This window comes from Melospiza georgiana, chromosome 2 (assembly GCF_028018845.1).
Source record: "Melospiza georgiana isolate bMelGeo1 chromosome 2, bMelGeo1.pri, whole genome shotgun sequence".
In the NCBI taxonomy this organism is placed as follows: Eukaryota; Metazoa; Chordata; class Aves; order Passeriformes; family Passerellidae; genus Melospiza; species Melospiza georgiana.
In genome coordinates, this window is record NC_080431.1 from 73,671,535 (window position 1) to 73,699,489 (window position 27,955).

The window sequence follows — 27,955 nt, forward strand, 5'->3', positions numbered from 1 at the left end:
CAAGCCAGGAATGCTGATAATTTACACCTCAGGTCTATCCCCACCTCAAAACCCCATCAGAGCCTAGTGCTGCAATCAGGCACAGAGAAGGATCTGCAGCCTTTTCACCTGCTGGATCTAAGCAGTAGCCCAGGGCAGGTTTTGATGTATTTACACAGTTCTTAATAAACAAGTATTTTCTGTTCTTCATCACCCAACAGCTATAAACAAAAATAAATTTACCCAAACAACTCAAGTTCAAACAGCAGCAGTTATGTATACAGATATTACACTGATTGCATATGCCATATGAGCAACAAAATTCAAAGCTAAGGCTAATATTTCAAGCAGAAAATTATTCCTTGCAGGCCAGAAAATTGCAGGGAATTCAGGTCTGGACATGCTGCTGCATTACGTAACTCAGGATACAACATTTTTGTTCCCAAAGCACCTGCCAAGCCAAGCAGGCTCCTGCACCCAGCAAGCATGAGCCCAGCTCGTGCCCTCTGCAAATGAGCAGGCTGCATTTCCCTCTGCCTCCTTGCCCACCTTCCTCACTCCTCATCTCCACAGAGTTTGATTTCATTTCCATTCACACTAGAAAAATTAAGAAGGACTTAATTCCCAAGAAAGTCTGGATCATGCATGGCTCTGCGCTGAGGGTGGCAAAACCACAAGTACCTGGGATGGTGCAACATTGGCTGATGAGCTGCTGATCATTCAAAAGGCCAGACACATTTTAAAAAGTGCATCTGGGAAAAAACTCCAGATTATAAAAACCTCAGCCCTATCCTAAATGGAGAGATTCATGCTCCTCAATGCTTCACTCAGGGTGTTTCTCCTACACCAACCAAGCAGATTGAGAAGGTACAAGTGGGTCATGTATCGGATGTATGTTTTGTGCCACAGATATACTTCTATAAATAAAAGGCAACTGATGCTGAAAGGTTTGAGATCAATGACCATACAGAGCACACAGGCCTTCCCCTTACCCCCACTTTTGCCACCATGGAAAATTCACAGCTCTCTGAACTACTTTGCTCAGGTCATGGCTCACACATGAGTTGGCCTCCAGGAGCTTGTGCAGGTACTACAGAGGAACCCAGTGACCAGCAATTACAGCTGCTTCCCCACAGAACATGCAGGTAAATCCAGCACCAATATCATCCCAAAGAAGAGCCTGGAGCCAGAGCTCCAGAGAGCAGGATGCTCTGCTGTGGTGCTCCCACCTAACAGAAGACACCCCAGCCTTACCCCAGCCCATGGCTGGACATCAGAGCCTGCAGGCTGCCCTCTGCCTCTGCGGCTTGGCTGAACTCTGGAGGGGACAGATCTCACACCCAGGAACAATCTCTGGATTTTCACACATTCCAGGCATCTCCTGATGGTGAAAAGGCTTTGTGTCCAGGCTTTCTTTCCACTGAGTGAAGTCTTGTGGGGGACTTTGCATTAGCACACATCATGAATCCTTTTTGGTTGGATGGTGGAAAGATGTGTTTGGGTTGGACACCTCCTGGAGGATCTCAGTGCCACCAAAGCCCCTTGGTGAGAGATCAGGCAACTCAGAGCTTGCCTGCTGCAGTGTCCTCATGTAACTTCCTCACCTCCTGGAGAGAAAGTTGTCTCACCCAGAGACACTGGTGTATGTCAGCACTAGCAATGGCCATGGAAGTGCTAAATGCCACATGCAGACAGCAGCCTATACTCCATCACACACATCTGAGGATGGAACTGTTAATAATTCTCCTCACACAGATAAACTAATCAGATCTCTGTGTTATGCAGGAATAATGAGGTACATGCAGTAGTTACAAAATGATAAATAGAAAAATAACTTCTTTAGGATTAAACAAAAAACCTGCTGACATGCACAGCCACAATGCCTCAATGGTGCCTGACCAGACCACATACCAGCACCCCCAGGGCACACACAATCTTCAGAAGCACGAGAGCAGCCTGACACTCCATTTACTGACAGAATCTGGGTTTTCACTGCAAAAAAGTTGGTGCAATATTAACATTTGCTTTTATAAACATCTTTTAAGGCTTGCCTGGGGATGGGGACAATACTGCACGCTCAAAGCAACACTCCCTTGGTCTTGGCTACTTTTTAGCACACCCTGTGACCACCGAGCTGTACACCCTGCAGCAACATGTTTTTGTGTGTAGCAGCATTTAGAGCCAGCACAGCAGACAGGCTGACTTCCAAGTGTGGAAAAAACTCTATTGCCAGAAATCCAGCCCAAAAATGCTGTTTCATCCACTCAAAAACAACAGCCTCTTCACAAAGGGGGGGTGGGGAAAAACCCAACAAAATTATTTTTTAAACTAGAGCCAAGAGGTACATATCTTGCATGGAAAAGGCAGGAAAGCTTAACGTGTCCAGCTCTCTGGGTGAAATAAAGCCCCCACACCAAGACCTGACCCACTAAAATGGGGAAACCCATCAGCAACTTCTGTGAGATTTTGTGTCTTTAGCAGCCAGGTGCGGGATCAGGCTGAACCCCAGGTGTCTCCATGAGGTTTCTGGGGACACTGCAGCTCCCAGCAGTGAAGTGCAGGCTGCCCACCTCACAAGGAGGCAGAGCCAGTGGAGAAAGAAATCCTTGGTGTACAATAAAGGCTTGTGCATGTCAAGCACATGAAAAGCAAAGCAGTCTCCTGATGCATTAGTTTGCTGGGCTGGCAGGGGTTTGAGCAGCATCACGATCATACGTGGAAAAGTTCTGAAACTGGGTGACAAGGTTCTGCTAAAAACCTGGAAGATTAGACAGCTTGACACCATCAATTTTGGGAATATACGAGAAAAGCTATAATAACCAAAGAATTTCAAGAAAGCATTTACAGGAACATCATGACTCAAATGAGGTTGCAAGTGCAGAATTAGCACAAGTGTAACTATGCCATTTAGCAGTGACATAATCATAAATGTATTGAGAAATATGAATATGTGCCTTAGACACACTTTCATAACCTAGACTATCCAAGAAAATTTTCTTGAGTTTTAACTGCAGTGACATGTCTTACTGCTGTTCACCATCTTGTTTTCATTGTGTCAGAGTCTCTGGTATGAACAAAAAAAAAATCCAATAAGGTTTTGTTTAGCAAGAATGCTTTCTAATTGAAAAAATAAGCCATTATTTCCATCTCTTCACTTCTGCTTAAGTAAGCTTGTGATTTACTGGGATTTATATCACTTCCTCATCAAACCTATTAGAAGTAATAAGTAATTAAACCTCAGCTAATTGCACTTTCAGGTGTCTGAGGCTGTGCTTGGTACCTCACAGCTTGGGCTCTGGGCTCCATGCAGCCCTGTGCATGATGCTCCTCTGCCATGCCACTGGTGAAAGCCAGGCTGTGCCAAATCAACAGTGTCCTGGAGTAGCAATCAAAAAGCTAAAAAAAAAAGAAAGAAAGCTTTTGGCTGAGGATAGATATATCATACCTGAAGTCTAAATATAGACTATATAAATATATTCTAAAATACATTTTCTACATATAAAGTAATATGTATTTGAATATATAATATTTATATTCTATATATATTGTAAATATGTAATTTAAATATTGCAATAGTAATAAATTAGCAATACCAGCAGCAGAGGAAGAGAAAGAGAAGAAAGATAAAAATCATAGATCCATACAATAGTTTGGGTTCTAAGGGACCTGTAAAAATCATTCCTGGAAGTGTTTGAGGCCAGGTTGCACGAGACTCTCAGCAATCTGATCTAGAGCAAGGCTCCTGCCCATAACAGGGGAGATGGAACCAGGTGATCTTCCAGGTCCCTTCCAACCCAAGCCACTCTAGGATTCTACAATTACACTTCACTGAGAGGAGCTCAATCCCTAAGCAGCTCCTCTGGTACATTTTGTTACAGCATCACGTGCAGCGAGCAGCCTCCCCAAGACAATTGCTTAGAGGAACTTTATCCAGGAACAAACACAAACTCATCAGGGCATTAATTTGCAAAGTTCAAGCAACCCATCTTCAGTCTGTCATCTGCACTCGGGTTACAGGGACAGCTTCTTCCTGGTGCCTCCAGAAGGTGGCTGCCACTCCCAGGCAAAACTTTCAGGCATGCCCCCTAATTCAAGAGCAACCTAGTACTCCAGAGGTGGATTGTTGAGATAAAATAGTTCTTTGTTGTGGTTATTTTTCAACTTACACGAGGAAATAAAGAAGTGACTCTGTGTTTCAGCTGGAGGCTCCCTCTTCATGAGCACACGTATGACATGGTATGTGAGTCACATGTGAGCTGTGCAACACGCCTGGGCCACCACAATAGGACAGGCAGCACTCTGCCACAGCAGGTTTGCATTTCAGAAGGATTTCTGCCTCTTTTACACCTTGTAAGGAAAGGTTTTTTACCTAAAAGTGACAGCATTTCTGAACACGAAGCTACAGGACAGGAGGAATAAAATACAGTTGAGTGTTACAGGATTTGCCTCCAAAGATGAGCTTGGAATCCCAAACCAGGGGGCTCTCTCTGCCACTAAAGTCAAGTTTGGGGTGGTAAGTTCTGACCTATTCCTAGGCTGATTATTGCCCCAGTGGTGCTCAGCTTACCACCTCCTATTTCCAAATGGAGGTGGCACATTTTACCTGGACCAGGCATGCTCATGCACACAATGCTTCAGCTTCCTAATGGAACTACACCAGCAGCTCGGCATTGTACGTGCCCTCTAAGAAGTTCTCCCCTCTAAAAATGGTCTCATCTGATGGAAACCCCTCAGCTGGGATCAACCATCTCATCTGGCAAGTGACTGATCTGGCAGGGAATATTCTCTGCATTTCTGCAAAGAAACACTGCAGTACAGCTTTAACTGTGGGTATCTGCCAGAGCAGCAGATGTTTCACAAAAACAAATTGTTCAGAGAGGCAAGAAAGTAGAAACAATAGAGATTTGGGTGTAGCTTCAGGACTGGCTTAAGATGTTTCCAAAGGGAAGGCTTCCAATCCTGCCTGCTCCAGACAGCTGCAGGAGGGACCCAATCCAGATAGGAAAAAAAACCCATGAGGGTGGGACAGCAGAATTAGACTTTATAGCCTGGGTTAAAGAATTTAATTTCGTAAAGAAGTATGTTTACTATCTTGAGTATCTCAATAACAGCAACATCATATGATAGCTCCCAAGTAAGATTTTTACAAGGATATGACAGGTGTCTTCAGAAGGTAAGGAACAGCATTCATGTTTTGGTTACATTTTAGCTCACACACTAACACACATCCTATTTTCAGCTCCCCTTATAGTTTCAGGTGGTTACAGTACTTTTTATTTACCCTAAACCACTGCAAATGTACAGTTAGTCTTCTAGGGCAGCTATCTGCTGTTAAAACTTCATCTCAGCTTTGGACCAGCTGCAATTCAAGAAACTGCACAGGGTAAAGTTGGCACTAAAACAAATCCTTAAACACAAAAAAGCAGCTCTTTAGCAGAAGATTTCTGCTCCAGGCTTCGGCTACTGCAGGGACATTAGTCAAACACCTCACCTAGAAGTACAAAATCTGAAAACATTATTTTAAAAATTGTGTCCCAGGGTTGTTGATATTTACGGTTTAGAGCTGATGCAGCAAGCAGTACCTTGAGGACTAAGCAGGCAGACCCCACAAAACCAAGCATTGCCTGTTCATGCACACACGCATTAAAAGATGGCACTGGCCACAGCAGCTCGCCAGCCCAGATAAATCATTTCTCCACCTCTGCACACCTCTGCACCCAGCTCAGCTACTGCCCATCTCCAGACACATGGGTTAATAAATTATTGCAGAGTTCTGCAGAGAGAGATTTGCATTTGGAGAGAAGGTGAAGGCACAGCCGCAGCTCCTGCGGCACCAATATTCACCCTTCCCGATGCCATCAACGGCCAGCAACTCTGGGACAGCCCAGGATCTCCCAAGGAATGCTGCTTTTGTTCAAAAATATCTTCCCATCTCTCAGGACTCCTCCAGTACAGACACTGTTGTATGATAGAAATTAGCACACAAAAATGTTTTTTTTTTTCCTGTACTACTACTATCTCCTGGCAGCAGCCCTCTGAAGATTTTAGCTCTTTGGGACTAAGATTAGGAAACAAAGTGACTTACTAAAGCAAGCAGCAGCCAGTCCTTCGTAGACACTGATGCTAACTAACATGAGGTGTGCAGCCTGGGCAGTGCTGCCACTGGGACAGGGACCTGGCACATGCAGCTGCACGGTCATGGGGACACAGCTTGGCACGTCAGCACCCTGTTTGTGACCATCTATTTTTATTCCTTAGCAACAGAGCAGCTTTTGGGGTTGAGCTTTGAGCTTGTGGGGCTTTTTTTCTTGTGTTGAATCTATATTTGGCACCCTGAGGAAATTCCTAAATAGAAGACAGCAATTTTTAAAAGAGGATAAATGCTGGCACTCAGCTTTGCTGACAGCAACACCAGCACCAGGCTCTTGGTTAGTGTGAGGTGCTCAGACCTAGAGCCAAGGGAAGCTCTCACATGGACCAAGCATCAAGAGTCATATTCCTCACACTTTCTGTCTTTGCAAAACCTTGCCCGGGCATAGGAACAGCTATTGGCTTGTAAAGTCTCTAAGCCATTTGGACCCTGTGTAAACCAACCTCTCCAAGGCTCAGCCTCATCGCTGCTCAGCAGCACTGATGGGTCCCACAATAGTTTTTGTCCTGTGGGAGACAGTGCTGAGTGGTCCTGTCTCAAAGGGGGAGAGGGGCAGAGGGGAGAAAACTTCAGTACAATACAGCGATTCTGAACTAAGATACCATCCTCACCATAAATCATGGAAATATCAATACCTCCCAGCTCTCCACAGCTCTTAAATAAAAACATGCAGATTAAATCCTGACTAATCTACATGAGAAAAGCAAACAACACCTGATGTTTCCCAACTGTTAGCAACATGGCCTTAAAATTTAAAAAAAAGAAAAAGATTTAATCATAGGAAGGATAAAGATATCACATGGCTTGGCAGTTTCATTGGTTGTCATGGCAAATGAAAATCCCTGACTCTCCAACTTGCCTGTTTTAGAGGAAAGGAAACAACAAGAATGCCCTTTTTTATGACTGGAAAGCAATGTTTTCCTAATAATCACTCGTGAACCCACTGCACACTATATATAAACAGCTGCTCCTTCCCAGGGACAATGTTTGCTGTTTCTTACTGAGCAGCTCTTGGGGATGCAGGCAATTCAGCCCCAGCAGACATCCCGGCGCGGGCAATGGAAATCACATGCTCTTGGATGTGGTGACTTCTCGCCTGCCAAGGGGAGCCTGAACTGGCTGCAAGGGGGGGATCTCAGCTCCACGAGGGCTCAGCCACCAGCACAGCAAGGCCAGGAGAAGCTGGCAGCAGTGTGAGCCCCCTCGCCTGCTCCCACACTCAGCATCACCGTGCCGTTTCTCGCCACATGTCCAACAACGGGTGTGTTTTCCCCTGTTCTCAAAGCAAGCCAGAACCATGGATGTTTGTGTGAGTTTTGATCTGCCAGACAGGTTAACAGCATCAAAGACACCCCAGTGTTAGCTCCCACCCAAGCAATCCAAAGTACCTTGCCTGCATGACCAGCACCACACATCTTTCATTACAGTAGATTTTCTAAATATAGGGAAATAATTTGTCTGTAACTTCAAAAGCAGGTCCCCAGAGAGCCTGTTCCTTCCAGTCACACTGCCTTTTGTCTTTGGCTGCATGCTAAAAATCTGGGAAGCTGAGGATATCCCCACAGCAGATTTACATCACTCATTTCATTAGCAGGTTTTAGTTCATTGGTTTATGTCCAGCCCTTCCCCTCCTGCAAATTGCTCTCCACTTCTAGATTTCAGTGCAATACTCTTGCCTAGAAGGACCAAGAGGACCCTAAGGAATAATGTTTATTGCACAGTGTGGCAAGCAGTGCTCCTCTGTGGGTTAGGTTTTTTCTAACACCCCCATCCACTGTGATTGCTGGGGGGGAGCAGAAGCTGCACCACCACAGATGGGTGGCTGGCTGGAAAGCAGCCCCTTCTCTAAGGAAAGCCACAAGTCTTGCCCTTGTCTTCCTGAAAAAGCAGCTGTGTACCAAAGTGCACCACTGCACTCCAACACTGTCCATGTACACTGAGGGCCACGTCCTCCCAAAATCTCCAGCCTCGTTGCACTGCAGAGCCTTCATCGCAACAGCAAACCCATGCTCCTGCACAAACCTCATCCTGCATCAGGATGCCCATGCACATTAGCTAAAGATAATGAGATTACACATGGATAACTAATTTGGATCCTTTATCTTTGGGATATGAGGCAGAAGGAAGGCAAGTCATCGTTCTTCCTTCGCGGCCAGGCTGTGCCCGCAGGACCCCGGGTGAGACACCACCTTCATTTCCAGGTGCCAGGTACCAAATGAGGCCACTTTGTATCAAGTACAAGGTAAATAGATTTCCGCAAAAACTTCAGCTGCAACACTGAATTGTTTTGCAAGGCTCACGCATTAACCCTCACCCACAACAAGGAATGGAACATTCAGGTTACTCAAGTTACCAGGAATGCAATCACAAGCTGAGGGACAGAACTCGGCTCTTTCACCCGTCCAATAAGCCAACTACAGAGAAAACGGGATTGTTCCATGGAGGATTCCAGCCAGACTACCCCCATCACACTGGTCCTGGGACATGCCCTCTCTGCAAGGGTTGCTGGCTGGCACCCTCAGCTCAGGGTGCAGTGTGTTTCTGGATTGCTGTGCACGTACATGGCTGTGGAAGGAACGGGCATGGGCCAAAGGGGAATCTGAAGGCATGTTGCAAAAGAAAGGGAAACTGAGAAAACCAAAACCAAGCAAGAGTAGCTCTCTGGGCACTACAGAAGAACAGGCTGCCAGTTTTGGACAACACACAGTTCTACAGCCTTAGGTTGAAAGGATGTGACAGGGAAATATTTTCCATCCTGTCTAGGAGACCCAGTAGTAGTCTCAAGGCTACAGCCAGTTACACTCAGGTGTTCAAGATCTTGACACACAATACAGGAAGAAAAGTGTTTCAGTCACAAAAAAGACTGCATTTTCAGCTTCTCAAATACATATTTACTCAAACATTTTCCTTTAGGATAGAGCTTGACAAGTGAGATGGTATGAGGCAGACAGACTGTGCCTGTGGGGGTAAGGCACATTTCACATTTGTTCATCCCTTGCATTTTCCCAATTTTGCACAAAACTATTTAGACTAGCACCATTTGTTCTTTAACAAATGGGCAGTCTACCCAAAAATACTGCTTGTAATTCAAAATTCAACATAAGGCATTTTTTATTTAGGGAAATAAAGAATTCCCTCACATTGTGTTTCAGTTTGCCATTTATCCCCTCAAACACGAGCACAGCCTTGCTGCCCTCCAGCACAGCATGCTCCCACCAAGTATAAAGCAATGTACCAACAACAGCTCCTCCTGCACAGCAAATTGTCATGAGTTCTAAAGAGACTGCATGTCTAACAGAGCATGTGTAAAGCAAAGACAAGACTTCTGTAGAAGCACCATATTTATTTCCTTCTGTATGTATTTCTATACTACACATTATGGAAATTAGATATCCAGAGAACAGAATAGGGTTTTTTTCCTATTCTGGTGCAAATTTATCCTTTTAGCAGGTAAAAGAGGTGAAGACCAAAACCACAAGTCACAATATAAGAAGATATTTGGCTCACTGCTTACAGGACAGGTGCTATTTAGCACTTTAGAATTTTTTCTTTCCAAGGCAGCAGTCATCAGCACTGCCCTGAAATGGCACTGCAAGCCCAAATCCACCCATCCTGCAAAGCTCTGTGCAAGGAACTTGAATGACAGCATTATCTTAAGTCTTAATTTTAAAAGCAGATTTCTAAAAAGTCACCCGTTTCCTCTCTGAAAACAGAGGGATTACAATGACTTGCACAATTTTATTGCAGTCGGCTAACTCCAGCAAGAACATAAGAATTTAAACTTTGAACCACCTTTTCAAATTACCCTCTCCTCCAATCTATTTAGCTTCACTCTAAAGGAAAAAAATATCCCTCTTAACATGTGCTGCTGCTCCCTTGTAGCCTAAGCTCCTCAGTGTCTCTGCAATTGTCATGAGCAGAACAACTGAAATTGAGGCTGCTTGAATTACTGGATACATGTATGACAAAAAGCAAAAGGGAAGCTGATGTGGAGGTGAAGAATCCAGGCAGAGTAACAAGGCCTGTAAAACTGGCCTCATCTGGACTGGGATATTTGCTTAGCTGGCAGTACTCTCAATTGCTACAGATGATGGAGAACGGAAACACGTTACAGCTGTAAAATTCTAGGTTTAAAGAAGAAAAAAAAAAGTGTTTTTAAAGAAACCATGAGGCAATCTTAGGTTATGATTATGAAAGGAAGAATTAAGATTTATAGGTTGGAAAGACAGGGGAAACAGGAAGAACAGGGGATGAATCTGGGCTAAGGATGCCTAGGCAGATGCTGCTGGAGCACCAAGGCACGAGCCCAGCCAGCTGCACTGCGGAGAGGAGCATCCCTGCCCAGCACAGCAAAAAAGGGCAGGAAAAACGCTGCCCAGAGGGAAAGATGGGAAAAACAATGGCAAAAAACTATCCCTAACTCTGGAATGACACCTGCCAGCTACCTGCAGAGATAAAAGCCATGAGGTTATTTCTGCCAAAAGTCAGAACACTCTCTGTTTTTAAAATTGCAAAGGAGGTGCATACGTTGGCAAGACTGCGTGTTGGATCTGGGAATCTGAATTCAAGCCCTGAGCATAAATCAGGTTCCAGTGCCAGCCTGAAGAACAGCCACTACAGCCCCAGCTAACACATCCACCTGTACCAGAACATGCCTTTGTAAGTCACAAATAGGCTTTTGGTTCAGTGTCAAAAGCACCAAACAGCTCACAACAATCAGGGAATATTGAGCATTAAAGGTCAGGTGTCCCATTTGTGGTGCAATGCAAGGGGACAGGTTTGAGTATGGTTATGGCACAGCAAAGTAGGTGGGCTTGGGGCAAAGCCAAGTGTTCCACATCCAAAAAAGTCTATGTAGCATTTGGAGTGAAGAACTTCACCTCCGGTGGAGAGATAGAAGTTTTCATCGTGGGCTTGCTAACTCCACGCTTTGGTTCACAGCCCTATTGATGCTACTCAGCAGAAGCCTCACATACTGCTCAAAGCTACAGCCAGCAGTTCCTAGCACACCCTGCAACTCCTTTGGGTCTCCTTTCTTGGCAACTGATAACCTCCTCTCTCCCTTCCCACAAAACTGGGCAAGCACCAAGTGAGAGCTCCCAGGTCCAATACAAGAGTTGCAAATAATGGGGGTCACACAGAAAGCACTGTGCTTGGTTTTTTTGGTTTTTTTTTTCTTTTGTATATTTATTACACTTAAGCAGTCAGTGGATGCTTTTTAAAAAGTCAGTGCATGTTTTTTGGAGCAGGTCTGTGTCCACTCACATCTGCCCCAAAGCAAGCAAAATAAAGTCTCAGCATGGTTACTAATATCATTCCCTTCACCCTCGACACAAATACACTCATGGACAGATCCAGAGCCTGGTAGTGATAAGCACATAGGAATTAGGAAGCCATAATTAAATACGTAATATAGAAGAAAAGTAAATTATTACTTCATTCCAACAGCCAACACTGAACATGAAACAGAGTCACACATTAGCTGAGTTATGTAAGAGCACCAGAGAAGTGTTGCACACCTTATAGGGGTGGTGTCTCTGCTTTACAGACCACTGAACTCTTCTTCTGTTTTGTTATTTTCTCCTTGTTGGTACCTCCATGTGCATGACAAGAGTTTTCTTTATAACAGATTGTACAGAAGGTTGTATGGGCTCCAACAACATATGAGTTGTGCTTTGAGGGAATATATCTCATTTTTTTGGTCTATCACATTGAAAGTAGCCTGTGGCATTTTAAAAATGTTGCACTAAGAAGTCAAAAGGTTCGCTCAACATTTAACTATTGCAAACACACTTTTCACCTCACACCTACGCCCTTGTACATCCTTTAAATTTTAAAGGAGAGCAAGATGGTTGTAAACAGTATGCACATATTCCCCTTTCTTCATCATTAACAGTAACTTCAAGCCTGTATCATGATAAAACTTGAATTTGAGGCTGATGGCCTGACTATACTCTGTGGTATAGAAAAATTACTTACTAAGAATTATTGCCCATCTTTGAGCACTCTGTAAACAGAGGCAAAATGAGGAAAAAAACCAGACCAGGTAACTTGTTCAAAGAGAGAAACTCAGAAATAACCCCATGTAAACCAGACCTATGTCTCATATTATCTTTGTTGAACTATTTTACCTCTCCAGCCTCTTTCACTGCTGATGTCCCAAACTCTGCTTTGCTTTTCTTTACTATCCTTGATGAGTATCTTTTCATTCTGCAGTCCCAATTCCCACCTTCCTCTGCCCTGGTATCATGCTCTCTATATGCATTTTTGTCTTTGTCTGTCAAGGAAGTTGTAATAGGGCTGGTGTTTTTCTATGGGAACTATTTTTATACCACATTCATGAAATTTTCCCTTTTAACTAAGTTTCGTATAAAAGCTATAGCTACCACAATAGAGAAGGTAATACTTTCTTCTACCTTCTCTTCCCACTGACTCCTAGGTGCTGGAAGACAGGCCATCCATGATGGCCAAGCCTTTCCTGGGGTCTTCACCATTTCTCCAGGCAGACAGGCCACATCCCATTGCTCTGCAGCTGCCCAAATTCTCTTCCAGACACTAGTGCCTGTGTCCCCAGACTCAAACAGAAATACTGTCTATCCTGATTTGACATTCTGTGTGCAGCAACTGAACTGGCTGATGCAGCTCTCAAGTAGCAGACACTTACCTAAGAAGATTTCAGATTTCCAGCTTAAAACAGACACCACCCAGCTTCCCTTAAACCCTCTCCTCCCTTTTCTCACAGAACAGCCTTACTCTTCCTAACCAAAGCCTCACCAACCTGCACCTTTGCTGCTCACACAGATCATTGACATGAAGAAATGGTTTACTTCCAGCTGGCAAGAGAGTTATTTCCTGCAGAAGTACAGCAGAGAAGCCTAAAAAAAAAAAAAAAAAAAAAAAAAAGAAGTCCCTTCAGGATTAATCCAACCCAGCATCCTCTCTCACATCTCAGTTATTGCAACTGTACCTCTCTAGCCTCGACAAATCTCATCTTGGATCACTGGCATCTCCACATACACGAAAAAAAGATCCTGTTAAAGCACAATTTGCCCAATTTGTATCTTCAGGGTTTCCGGTTTTTCTTCTTTCTATGGCTCCAACTCCTTGTTATTACTTTTCACATTCATTTTACAGCCTAGCCTACATCCCACTAATTATCCTTAAAGCAAAAGCAGCCCTGTCAACCGTGCTCTCCCTCTCAGCTGGTCAGGTCTCCTAGAAAACACTCACTGAGCTTTCCCCTGCACAAAAATACTGCTGTTATCTGGCCTTTCCCTTCCTCTTACTGATCACAACCTGCAGTCACCCACCAGAAAGCACTGAGCTCTGACAGGTGGAAACTGCATTTTGCTACTGACAGCTACTGTGGATGCAATGATGGACCACAGGATGCTGCAGCAAGATACAGTGGCAGGAGGCAGGAGGAATCTCACTTGAGTGGTCACTCTTAATTTAAAGCAGCAGGTCTTCCCTCTTGAGGCTCATCCAACTGTCTCTAAATGGAAATGTTAAGCTGTTATGCCCATGTTACTCATTTTCCTCCAGGTCTCACCTACAGCAAATGGCAATTTCTCTTGGATCCATCAGGCTGAGAGGTGATGGAGAGAGGAAAGCATGCAGCTTGGGTTTCTCGCAAACAGCAGGAGAGCAGGGAATTATGAAGGATTTGAAATGTGACACAAGATGCATTTTTGATATTTACAGGGATTTCTGTGCCTTCAGAGGGAGCCCTTCCCACACAAAAGCACAAGTGTGATGGAGAGTCTACTTTCCCAGGAACAACGAAAATAGCCTTCATGAGCCTGTTCTTTGCAAGAGGACAAACAACCTCAATCCCACACTGAGGCACTGGGACCCACTTCAGGCTTAGGATAAAAATCACAGATGTTCCTTTTTAAAACTACAAGTTGGAGAGTAAAATGTCAGAGCCTTGGACAAAGCCCTCAAATGCCAAACAAGCTTCACATCTCACACATGAGAAAGCCAGTGAGTTTCAGCACACAGCTTTTCCCAACATATCTCTATGTATCACAACACATATTAAGATTCAATCAATGCAGTCTCCCTTTCAAAAGGGCACACAAGTTATAAGCACTTTCCTCTTTCCTAAGAAGAGACAGATGCTGATTACAGGAAGGAGTTCTCTGTAACAATTCTCTTTCTAAACCATCCCAATTGTCTTGCCCATTTGAAAGATGCATTTGCGGTATCAGAAGAAAAAAGACCCTTATTATTAACAATGTCTGAACCACTAACCATCAAAATTGTTTGCTTACTGGGCACATTACTTTTTCTGTATAGCACTGCTTGAATCCCTGTAGCACCTTCCCAGACAAAGTGCCATTAACATGCAAATGAAAAGTTCACACTCCTCCTTGAGATGGTACACAATTATAGTCATAAGCTAAGGTAATGAAAGGCTCAAAACAAGACAGGTTGGTTACACATGTCACAGCACTGCTTGCAAATCATTCTCTCCTCTAATTACCACAGCATTTCCAGGAGGAATCGATTACACCAATAAGGATGAATGGGATCCTAAAACTGAAAAATGAACTGAATTAAACATTAATGCACTCATTGACTGTTATCATTATATACATATATTTAATGGTATGGCCTAGAAAAATACAGAACTAAACATCTAAAAAGACCAGAATCCTGGACACTGAGGCTTTAAAATAGTCTCAGCAACAGAATACACCAAAAATATAAATTCATCCACCAGGCTATAATTACACTTTGTGTTTTGTTTTTGCTGCAAAGATGGCCGTAAGCCTATAGCCAGGCACAAAGCCAAGCCACAAACTCTGCTCTATTGACTGCTGAGGTCTCCATTAGGTGCTCCAAAAGAAATACTTGTTTACCCACAGCAAGCCTAAACATGATACAGTGCAACCTCTACTCCATGCCAGTCAATCTTCAGATAAGTACTGCCAAGCAAGCATCTGAATTCAACAAGTTCCCTGCTCCTCAAAGCATTATACACACTTTAGCCCTGTTTTCTAAGAAAAACAAGCTTTTACAATCATCTAGCCTGGCCAACAGGCTCAAAATTTACTGAAGGAAGACTGTTTTGGCAAAATTATAAAGAACAATATCATTGCTACAATTCTTTTGATTCCCAGGTGGCTGGGATGAGCCCAAAATCAGCATCCACACTGTCACTGTTGGGCTGACCTCTGCTCTTGCCATTTTTTGTCTGGCTACAGCTGGCTGGTTGTTCAGGACACTGAACAAGAGCAGACTTAGAAGCCATGCATTTCTTCTCTCAACTGTTCCAACCACAGCTTCCAGTTCTAGCTACTCATTTGTGCTATCTGGTTTCTGGACCTCCATCTAATGCTTCTGAGCTCTTGAAGCTGCAGCACTCAGCTACCAGAGTTAAAAGTGCTCAAAACCTTTCTAAAAGAGATGCTCCTGCATGGGGCAGAAAAGCTGGACCACTCCTTTATTAATAAGTGATCTGACACCTGGAGCCCTGTGCCCAGTTCCATTAGAACACTAACTGGTCTGGCAGATTATGTCATACATGGTGGCACTGTTTTATCTCACCCACCTTCAAGGAACTAACCAGAATGACCCACTTCTGACTCTGTTACCTCTCTCCAATGATGGTGTCTGGGACCCAAAATAACAATGTTATTCAGACAATGCAAGTTGGGCACCTATGATTCAGGGGGGAAAGCCAAGGCTATGCCATTCAGTGAACAAACCCAAATGAATGCAATAAATTCTAAGCCAACATCTTTGCAAAGTTATTTACACTTCCTGAAAGGATTTAGAGTTAATGGGACATCAGCTTAATAGTAAAGATGGTATGTGTTCAAGTCTTTTGGATCTCATACAAGGCAAACTCTGTGCCTTTTGCCTCTGCAAGAGGAGGACATCCCAGAGCCAACCACACCAGCCCAAGGAACCACTGCAAGCACATTGCTGCACCCCAGTATTTGAATTAAGACATCCAGCAACACACATGCTCTGCATGAAAAGAAAACCCTGGTTGCTCAGAGGGCTTGTTCTGCTCGACTTCAACTGAACCAGGACCACAGCATCACGAGGCTGTGACAAAAATGCCACCTTTCATGTGAGAGTCACTTGATCCAGAAGAATCAATCATGTCAAAGATAAAAATCAGAATTCAGGTAGTAGCTGCTTGTTTTCTTCCTTCTCTCCTTGCATCACCTCCAACACTTGCAGAACTCCTTTTTTTTCCTTTCTATCCCCTCACATCCAGCTGCACTGCAATATCCATCACACAGCACCTCCCTGATAGCTGGTGGCTGCTAAGGCAATATTTGCACTATGGCTTACATTGCAGTTTATAAAATTCTTTGGAGCTCTTCCAAAGGGAAAGCCCCACATAAATCAAAGTTATTAGTGTCATCTACAGGCTAAGTCCAGTCAAGAATTTGCTAGAGCTCACTGCGGAGACTGCAGATCTTTGAAATACCAATAAATGTGCAGCAGAGGGGCTGAGTAATAAACTTCATTAGCATTGCTGGTAACACTTTTCTTCAGTGGCATACAATAAATCATTGATGAATATTCAGGGCAGCCCTCTGAGGTTATCTCAATTTTATGCATGGAGGCAACCAAGAAACAAAGTTAAACAGGATCTTGCCTATAAACACAAGAGAGCTGCAGAATTCAATTGTCTTGCCTTCAAAGTACAAAAGATGTAATTTCTAGAGGAAACCGTGAATTATATAAATTGATTTGCAATGAAAGCAAGGAGACTGTTTCCCCAAAACTACTAATGGCTATTCCCACCCAAGTCACAGCACTGGTCACTCACATTGCAGTAACACCTACAGACTGTAGAAAACTGGACATTTTTCACTGTAGAAAGTGGGAACTGACAGACAGAAGTCCTATCCCAAAGACCCTATAATGGATAATAAAACTCAATCTATACACAAAATACAGGAACAGCCATGAAGAGATTAATGACTCAAAAACTGCATCAGAGGAAGAACAAGAAATGGATCAACCCTCCGGAGTATCAGGCAGACATCAATAAATTCATTAGCTCAGCATCACCCAGCATTGCCCAGGAGATATTTTTAAAACCTTCCTCTGTATCTCCAAGAACTGATGTCATCAAGCAAAACGAGAAATATTGTGAGAGAAGTGCTAAGAAGACGGAAAGAATTTTTCTGTAGTTTCACACATTTTCCAGCAAGAAGCCTGACATTTAAGCAGGATGACCTGGTTACTAGTGGCTACTCCACAAACTGCTGCACCACGCTCTCCCCCACAATGACTGACAGCTGCAGTAAACAAACAACCATTCACACCAGGTTCTTTCTCCCTGTGGTGACAGCTTTTGCAAAACTGCAGAACTTAATGAGATACTTTATTTAATATTTATTCCAAAATCAGCCTCGTTTATTCTAACATAATTAGCTTCAGCCCATAGTGAATGTTCTCCTTGGTTATTTCATTGTGCAAATCAATACTCAATTTATTTTGAATTTCTTCAGTTGCAAGTTCTTAACTAGGGGGGATTTGTTTTAAACATGCCTTTATTTATTATTATTATTAAACACCAGCTAACCATCCACTTGGCTGCAAAATGAATCAGCCTGAGGATGCTATCCCAAAAAGTTAACCTAGCAAAAGAGATTAATTTTAAGACAGACTTATCCAAGCAGTTTCCCAATCCAGAGACACAATAAATCAGAGACAACACTGATATAAATGTGATGGCCCTTGACAAAAGGCTGCATACTCACAATGAGCAAGGTGAAGTTGCTCGTGATGGAAGCACACATGAAGGCCAGGCAGCAGCTTGAGAAGGAGCTTTACAAATTCCCCATACCACATCCACATCTGCAGTAGAAAATTCAGGAATGGTCCACAATAACCACATATAATGGCACAGGACAGGGCAATCTCCAGCATCTCCAGCACAAGGATGTGACCCAGCAGACACTTCTCACAAGCCATGCTTTTGAAGACATTTTTGTCAGTGCTTTCTAGTGACACATAGGGATCAGTGACCTGCACAGCTAAGTGCAAGTGCACCAATACACAGCTTTCCTGCAGAACTGTGACCACAGAATTGCTACTTAAAAGAAAAGAAAAAAAATATTTCCTAGTAGAGGGAAACACTCTACAGTAGCAAAAGTCATTTACAAACATAATGGAAATACTGATAAGTACCTCAGAATCACAGTATGGATCTATTTAAATTTATTCTCCAAATTTGGGTGATAGGCAAAGAGACAGAATTTGGAGTTAACAACTGCTAAAAGACACTGATTGTTTCTGCACTGAGTATACACTACATCCCTGCACAAGGTGTTCAGGGCATGCCCACCACAGGTCACAACACAAGATGGGACTTCACTCCTACAGATCCCACAAAGCAGTTTCCATCCGAGCCCTATGCTCGTGCTTCCTTCTCCTAAATAGGTCGAGCAGAAATCCTCCAGCCTGGAGTCAAGAGCTCAACTTTAGACTCCTGTTTGCCTGCTGAAACTAAAGAGTTAACAGAAACCTGTGTTTATCTGGGGGTTTTCTAGGTGTGCACACACACATCAATACAAGCAAAAGGCTATTACCACATTTTAGAAATGTGAATACTGCTGACTTGAAGGGAATGGGCACATTTCCCTTTTTAGAAGGAACAAATTGTTCAGAACACGGACAAATGCAATAGAGAAATCAGGCACTGACTCTGCTTCTACAGTTTCAAGCTGCTGGTACATGTAACTCTGACATAGTCTTCACATGTCTGGTTTTTCAATAGACCCAACATTGTTCAAAAATCCCCTCATAAGTACTTAACACTCTCAAGAGTAAATATTTACAGTAAGGATTCTTATATGTGAGAAATTAGAGGGTACCACAATCTTCTGTTGGCTACAGACAGAAGACAGCTACTGCCAACAAGGCTGGAGTAATTGCAATGATGCAGATACTCACTGCACTTGAGTGTATTTTAGACAGAATATATGGAATTAGCTGCAAACTGTGTCAGAACATCCCCTTTAGATAAAAGCACTTTCTGTAATTATGCCACAGAAAAAGGGATTACAGAGAAGAACAGCAGAGCCCAAAGCCACCGTCACACAGGTTGAACTTGCTGCTACATCTCCACTGAACCAGATGCTGACTGTTCTGATGTCCTCAGCAGCCCACAGAAACACAGAAATCCCAAACCTGCCCTTACCTTTTTGTGACAGCTAGAGATTTCACCAGTCTTTGCTGGGGTTTAAATAAACTCATTACCACAGGTTTATCTGAATTTAGACCTTTTCTCCACAGGACATGTTGCACCATGAACTTCAGGGGGGATGCAAGAATAAAAAGGCTCATGTTATTTCTCTTAATCTTCTTCTCAATATGCAAAAATGAAAACTGACACTCCCACAGCAATTTCAGGCTACCTGATTCTCACCTCTAAAGATTACTCGTCTCAGGATGGAATAATCTGATGTTTCTAGAAGAGACTGGGATACCAAATGAGCCAGGAAAGCTTTTTCAAGCCTACATTTACTTTTCAGGTGTTTGTGTTAAAAGCTGTAAGGCAAGAACAACAGAAAAATAATTAAAATAATTATTTTTTTCAAGGGGCAGTTGTCCTCTCTCTCAGTTAATCAAGTTCAATAGGTATTATAATAAAGTCTCGACCTCCAGTGTTGTAGAAGAAGGAATTTGCAACTCCCTACTACCATCAGAAAGCAACAGGACAATAAGACCACACAGTATGGAGATGCTGTAGTGGATTTCTTGATGTCAATTCAGGTTACACAAGGTTGTTTTACCATGTTTTTAAGTAAGGATGTTATTTTCAGTAAATATTCCCATGCGGCCCCCAACTGTCATGAAAACACCACTCTTTAGGCCCTAGAAACACCATGAAGAAATTCTCACTAATTAGACACAAATCTGGCTTTCTTTAAAAACTTGTTAGATGAAAAGCCTTGACTGATCTGTTTTCCATTTCTCCAAGTTCAGGCAATGAAATTTAAATCACAGAGAAGTGCTAATGATTATTTTTCAAGTCCGCTTTTCATTACCGAACGCGTTCTTTGCGACACAGCAAGCCCAAAATCTCTTTTCTAATCCTGGCAGTCCTTTAAGTTTCCTTTGATTGGTTGTAAATCTGAATGCTGGCATTCACATCTCAACTAATGGCCTACATCCCAAGCATGGATCTGGGACTTTTCTGGAGCACAGATTTTTCTGGATCTCTCATCATGCTCATATTTATGGATAAAAGACTATCTGGAGCGAAAGAATGACCACTGAAAAGGCAGGGAGGTTTGACAAGTTCCTGTGCCTTAAGTTTCATGTCTCTTGTAGGGTGATCTACTAACCAGACACAAATTCTTCTATTCAGCACCTCGAATAATCTGTTTCCTATAGGCATCCCATCTTCTTCAGTTAAAGTCTCCATTTATACCTACTCCTCAGATCTATTTGTAGTCTGGGGGTATCCAAGCTGCTGAAGGTGCAGCTGGAGCAGCTGCACTGGAGCAAGAGGCTCAGGCAGATGGAAGACAAGGGAGAAAGCAGGTGGGAACAAGGGCATTAGCAACTCCCCTGGAGCTGGTGCTGTCTCTTAGCAGCACCCCACTAAGCAGTGAAACACCCTGTACAACCCCACACAGCTTTGTCAGGGCTGGAAGAGCACTGTGGAGAGCACTGAAGGCTTTGGGCTTCTCTGGTTTGGAGAAAAGAGGTGACCTCATTGCTCCCTGGAGCTCCCTGAGGAATGGAGGTGGAGAGAGAGGGGCCGATCTCTCTTCCCCCTCATATCCAGTGATAGGATGCATAGAAATGGTTCAAAACTGCACCAAAGAAAGTTCAGTCTGGACACAAGGAAGTGTTTCTTTACCAAGAGCATGGTGAAACACTGCAACAGGCTTCCTAGAGACACAGTTGATGCCCCAGCCTGTCAGTGTTCAAGAGACATTTGGACAATGCCCTTAACATGTTTATGGTCAGCCCTGAACTGTTCAGGCAGCTGGACTAGATAATCCTTGTAGGCTCCTTCCAACTGAAAATACTCTATTCTAACTGCTTGATTACTCTGGAGAGGGGTCCCATCCTTCCAGAGCCAGGTAATGGGGTTATCCCTCCTACCAAAGCAATAAAAGCTCTTTTTTTTTTTTTTTTTTTTTTTTGGGGGGGGGGGGGGGCTGCAAGAATTTTGGTTCAACACACTCAGGAAAGCACATGGAAATGATTGTTCCTGTGGGGGATGCGAGACTCTCACACGCAGTCAGATTCATTTTCTGCACTGTTCCAAAATTATTGGCACCAGGGCTCAGCACCAGCCCACAGGATGGTAGTTCCATGACAATTCTCTTTTACAAACAACAGCCTGGATTTATATCAAGAAATACACCCACTTTAAATGCACACATGCTGCCCTTTGAGAAACTGAGATTTTGCTTAATCAAAAAAAGCAGAGTTGAGGTTTTGGAGCCTTCACTGCAGAGGAGAAGCAGCACAGTGCAGCAGAGGGCTGGGCTGCTGGGGCCCTGCATGAAGTCCCTCTCTCTGCGGAGGGCAGCTTTAGCAGGACACAGTAACCCAAGCACTGCTTGACTTCTGTACTTTGGCATCTCTAACACCTCTTTTTTTTCCTCCCCTTTTAAATTCAGCCTGCAGGACACAGTCTTTTAAGAAACCATGCACAAGCTCATCTTTTTTCATGCCAGCAGAGCCTTTCCTCCCTTTCCTCTTCTCTCTTTCCTTTTCTCATTACTCTTTTCAAGGTCTAAAAGAAAACACTATTCAGATACTTAAAGGTTACAGTTAACTTTTTAGTTCAGCAGTACTCAAAAGACAGTATTTCTGCTAAAAGGAAAGAAAATAAACAGTGTATCCTGTGATGTTTAAAAGGACAGCAGCAGATTTCTGTGAGACCTACTGAAGGTTTTCTCCTCTGTTTGTACAAGTATTCCCAAATTATCTCAGCAAACTAATAGCTAGGTTAAATAGGTTTTAAATAGGTTTAAATTTTGCCTTAAGTCTATTAGGGAACAGTGCACCTCTGCAGTGTAGTGAAAGCAGTAACTCCAGGAGAGGCGAGATGACAAATAGCAAGTGAATCTCAGGCTGTTCACAATCTAAATATCTCTCCTCAGCTCAAAGCAACAAAGCTCTCTAATTATTTTTATCTATTCAAGGTGAAATCAAATGACATTACAACACAAATCTCACTAATACCTTATGCAGGGCCAGTGTTTAATAGCACAGATTAGTTATGAAACTACTGCAACAGCAACACCACTCAGTGTGGTCCTGACTGTTTAAAAGCTGACAATGATTTCAAGGGACAAGTTTTAGCCTTGTTCTGCCCTAATTATTTCAACATATTAGCACCTGAGGAATACTTGACTCAACCCCTTCCCTCTCCCCACTTTAAATTCATGATTTATGCACAGGCCAACCAGGATTATATGACAAACATGACAGACCACTTCTTTCCCACTGAAAGAGAGCCATTAAAAATAAAATGAGAATTTAGTTGGTTATTGACAGAAGCACTGGGAGGGAGCACGAAGCTAAATGACTTGCTGCAAAATGAAATTGTGGAAACTAGGAAGTCAATCAAAGCACTGCCTCAGGTCATCTCATCTGCCCTCCAGCCAAAGCAGAGCTGCTGCTGAGCATCTCTGCCCCAAGACCTTCCCAACTGCCCCAACACCTCTCCAACTGGGCTGATGTTTTTGGTGTCAGAAACCCATCTGTAATACAGGAATTTTTTTACTGTCTCCTAAATCTCCTGTTCCAAAGCTTTGCAACATCCACACGAGCATCAGGATCTAAAGAGCTTCATCACTGCAAGGTATGGGTATGCTCATTTTGTGCTACTTTCTGCACTCCTGCCATGCCAGCCACACAGTAGCAACAAATCTCTCTAATTTTCTCAATGCCTGGGGGGTTATTTGACAAATATGTGCCTATTTGTATATGCACAAACTAGCACCTAGCACATTCCCCACTCCTTCTGTACTCACAGAAAGCAAGGCTTGCACTCAAACTGCTGGTCCTGTCCTTACAAATAGGCAATAAGCCTTAAAATAAGAAATGGAATCTATCTAGATCCAGCTATTATTATTCCTTGTTTGGCTACATTTTATGTAAAAATAAGAAAATGCCAACAAACCTGTGCCTCCCACAAAAAGCCCAGCTGCAAATACACCTCTCTGGGACACACCACAAAACTCAGAGCAAGTGTCTCAATTTGCCAGCTGATGGATGCCAGCTTGGCTCTCCCAGCAAGGACCAAACCAGGGCAGCTCCAGAGCTGGAACCATGTGCTCTCTAGGGCTTGCATTAGAGAGCCCCCACACCCAGCTCAGGCTGTGAGCAGCACCCACCACCTTTCTACCCTTGCTTGGGAAGCGACTCCACAGTTCCTCCCCAAAGAGCCACCTCCAGCCATCCACCTCTGGCTCAGGAACTTCAGCTGTCTCACCAGCTTCCAGCTCCAGGCTGCAGAAATCCCTGTCCTCTCACAGCTCATCTCTGGAGCAAAGTTAAGCTGAAGAGTCAGCAAGGCTGGCCCAGCTCTGGCTCCTCCAGTTCCCCTCACTCACCAGTCTTTGGGTATCCCTGTTCACGAGTTTGGGTGACAACCAAGCATCCCAGGGCAGCAACACTTCTGGGACAGGCAAAGTCCAGGGCACACAGGTGATGCTCATAAAACCCATTTGCAAGGATGATTTCTGGCTTCATCACACTCAATTTCCTGAGGAACAGGACTAAAATACAAGAAAACTCTGGAGAGTATGACCATGAGACCACCTAATCCTAAATTTCCCTTCAGAAACTTGACCTGAGTAAGAAATGGGGAGAGGGTAAAGCAAAAGACCTGAGGAAATGTTTAGTGCTGCCCTCCTGAGTTATTTTCTTTGCTTCCAGCAACTGGCATTTTGGAGAATTCTTGATTCAGTGTAAACATATACACTGCATTTAGGTCTTTGTGGGACAATAGGAAGGGTCCCCTAGCTCTGGGGTTTTTTCATAGCAATCAATTCATTTTCAGCTTTTTGTCCCTTTTCATGTGTCTGTATTTCAGTTTCTGAAAGGCAAAATGTAAGCTGATTGATACAATAATGTATATTTCTGAGGTACATTTTTAATCCACCTCCTGATATAGTATAATATAGCTTGAAAATGCTAACGCATATCTTGTCACAAATCTTTCTAAATCCTAAAAATGAAATATATTTTGAAAAGCATACAAATATGTATTGTTATTTATGCTTGTTTTGTTCAAGATATATACATGTAGAAATTTGAAAATAGAAATTAAAAATATGTGCATCACAAGAGTTGCATTATTTAAATGCAAAATCCCTGGTCATGGATTCTTTGCTTGTTCTCACCAACTTCTATATCAGTATTTCCCAGAACAATTCCCAGGCTACACTTTCAAATTATCACTTCACATCCAGTGCCTTCTATTCCAAGCTAACAAAATCACTGCTATAAAACTTCTCCTTCTACAGCCAAGATGGGAAACACTCTATTAGATTGTCTGCTCCCTCCCTTGTAGAATAAAGAGGAAAACGCCATTCCAGGAAACAAAAATGTTAAAAAAAGACCAAGCAAAGGCAACGCCTGCATGCACTGTTGTTCTTCCCCTTTGAGTCAGTAGCAAAGAGGAAGGAAGGAAAAAACCCAGTTAAAATAAAGGCAAGGAGGTGTGCATGCAGCATGTTTATCCCACTGGAAGAGGGGCAGCTGCGGAGCACCATCCCTTGCACAGGGACACCCCAACACCGCCTGGGTGTTTACAAACACTTTGAGCAAACCAAACAGGGAGTTTCATTGTCCCCACAGCACTCATGTCACCCTCTCCCCAGCACTGCAATTCCAGGGAGAGCCCTGCCAGAGGACACACAGTGCCAGTTACACAAGAGAAGCGCAGAAGCAAATATGCAGCGGAGGGGAGGAAAAAAATTAAAAATATCAGCTCAGCTGCACACTCTCCTGCTGCTCTCAGAACGGCCTCCGAGTGGGGCTTTGGTGAAGATCAACTTTCAAAGGCACTGAAAGAGACTGACAGACTTGAAGGGAGCAGGACCCCTCTGTGTGCACACATTTCATTGCACCAGCACAAAATGAGGTGTTTGGGGTACACTAGCAATTGCAGAAGCAATTTAGTTACAGAAGGGGATAAAACCTTCTGATGTCACATAATAACAAACAAACAAACAAAAAATCCTACATTGTACTAATATCTTGGCACTATTCAAGCAAGGATCCAAATTGCATCTCACAAACAGCAAGGAACAGGGAAACAAATAAAAAGGCACACTAAAATGAAACTCTGCTGAAGTTTTTACAAAGTTTAAAATAGAGGCACTACTTGTATTTACGACAAAACTGAAAAAAATCAGAAGAATGGTATGGAAGTTGAAATAAAACATCAGACTGTCCAGCCGAGAATTTTTAAGATACTAACTCATTATGGGACTTGGAAAAGAAACCCGGACCAACTGCACACAGCCAGGACCGAAAGCCAGCTGGATTCAAATCCCCCATTTCCCTGAAAGAGGGGAGGAATAGCGGTGTCAAAGCCAGGAAGCCGCACGACAGCACACCAACGCCCCCAAAACCACCCTAGAGCACACCTCGGCTTCACCCTGCCCTCAGGAGCCCGGCTCTCAGGCTCCGCAGCGCTTAACGACACCAATCCCCAATCCATCTGATTCTCCACTCTCACCCAGCGAGGGAGACAGACGGGCCAGGGCTCCCCGCGGGCAGGGACCGCGCAGCGCCCGGAGCATCCCGGAGTTGCGGGACTTTCCCGGGGGCTGCGGGACGCGCAGCCCGGGCCACAGGAGCAGCGACAGGGCTCATCTCCGCGGGATGACACCATGTAGCGGGTTTTTTCCCCCCCTTCCCCGTCCCTCCGCCCCTCCTTTTTCAGCAGGACCAGGGAACGACGGCGCGGTCCCGCCCGGCAGCGCTGCTCCCGCTGAGGAGCACACGGCGCGGGGAAGGGCATCGGGAGACGGGGGCCTGGGAGGGAGGACGTAGCAGGACAAGGAAAAGCACGCCAAAAGAGAAGAGCAGCGCAGAACTCACCTGGTTTGGGATTTGTCCTCCCTCTCCACGACCATAAAACGAGGCGGGAGCCAGGAGCCGGCCGGCGGCGCTGGGAAGGAGCGGCAGCCCCGGGCCGCCGCCGCACGCCGGGCACAGCGGGGCTGGGCGCTGCAGCCCCCGCACGCCGGCCGAGCTGCGCGCCCCGGAGACGAGCGGGAGGCAGCCCACTTCCACCGGGATGGGTGCTGGCCACCCTCCCGGCGCAGGGCAGCTCCCCGGGATGGGTGCAGCGGGCTGGGCGCAAGAGGCAATCCCGCTCGGGGATGCGTGTTCGGTCCCCACCACCCGTGCAGCGCAGCGCAGCCCTCCGGAACGCTGCCGAGCTACCCTGGGGCCAGGACACCCGGGACAGGAGCCGCAGGGCTGGGCGCAGGGCAGCGGTGTGCGGGATGCGAGCGGGGCCGCCCGCCGCAGGCAGCGCAGCAGCAGCGGGAGCGCGGCCCCCCCGCCGGCCCCGGACGCGGCACCGGCCGAGCACAATGAGCGGCAGCGCGCGGCGCGCCCCCGCGGCCCCCGCTGGGCAATGACATCACCCCTCTCGCCCGCCGGGGCGGGGCCACTGCCCGCGCCGCCGCCTCGCCATTGGCTGGCTCCCCTCGGCACCGGGGACTTCTGGGGTTTGTAGTTTTTTACGGCCGTCACAGCGCGGCAGTGTGCTGGGAGTGGACTCCCTTTCCCGGCAGATCCTGCGCCGCGCGGCCGCGTTAGGGAGCGGGGTAGGGAAGGAGGCGGTGGCCGCCGCCATGTTGATGGCGTGGGACGCTTAGCTGTGGAGGAGCGGTCGGGGAGCCGGGTTAAGATGTCGGAAAAAGGGGAAGGGTGGGAGTCCTGTCTTGCTCTAAGGGGCAAGGAAGAGCTCGTGCGAGCGGCTGACAAAGAAGGGGGAGGCTGAGGAATAGCCGGCGGGGCGCGGCGGGGTGGGGTGCCCTGAAGGACACGGCCGATTGTCACTCGGTGACTGCGGGCTCTGGCTGAGGCAGCGCCTCTCTGTGCTGGGAGCGGGGCCGTGGGGCCGGAGTCTGTCCCGGGGCTCGGAGGGGCTGTGGCAGGAGCGGCGGCGCGGCGGTGGGTGCGTGGCGGTCACGGCTGCCGGGGCGTGCGGGCGCGGACGGGGAGGCCGCGCTGTGGCGCAGGGGCCTCGGCGGGCACGGTGCCGCTTGGGGCTGTGCCCCCGCCGTGCGGGGAGAGGGCCCGGGCGGGGCTGTGCCGGCACGGTGCTTGGCCTTGGACCGAGCACGGAATGTGGGTTAAAGAGCAGGGCTGGCATTGGTGGGGCGGCTGTCCGCAGGGAGCGGATTAGAACGTGCCCTTGTCGCACGGCAGGTGACAGCCTGCGCTTCCCTGGTTTGAGGGGGTTTGTTAAGGGTTCTGGCTCTGCCCGATGCTTGATAATTGCACTAATGGTGTCTGGTTGTCAGAGACGTACGGCTTGGTGTGACCAGCAGGAGGAGCTTTGCTTCCTTTTAAAGTCCTTAGTAGGTCTGGAAGTGGGTAGATTGAGATAAGGTATGCGGGAAAAATTCTTTACTGTGAGGGTGGGGAGGCACCATCACAGGGTGCCCGGAGAAGCTGTGATACCCTGTCCCTGGAAGTGCTCAAGGCCAGGCTGGATGGGGCACTGGGCAGCCTGATCTACTGGAAGGTGTCCCTGCCCATGGCAGGAGAGGGTTGCTACCAGATGGTCTTTGAGGTCACTTCCAACCCAAATGTATAATCCAATATCCATAGAACATAAAT

General features: G+C 45.4%; 1 protein-coding gene across 1 annotated transcript in view; it reads right to left on the reverse strand.

Annotated features, from left to right (window-relative positions):
- The window catches only part of RAB30 (RAB30, member RAS oncogene family), a 48,601-nt gene extending 21,989 nt beyond the window's left edge, over positions 1-26,612 (reverse strand). Inside the window, exon 1 of the mRNA XM_058045067.1 lies at positions 26,198-26,612. The gene's annotated coding sequence lies outside the window, so the exon portion shown is untranslated. The remainder of the gene's footprint in view (positions 1-26,197) is intronic.
- Positions 26,613-27,955: the final 1,343 nt, after the last annotated feature.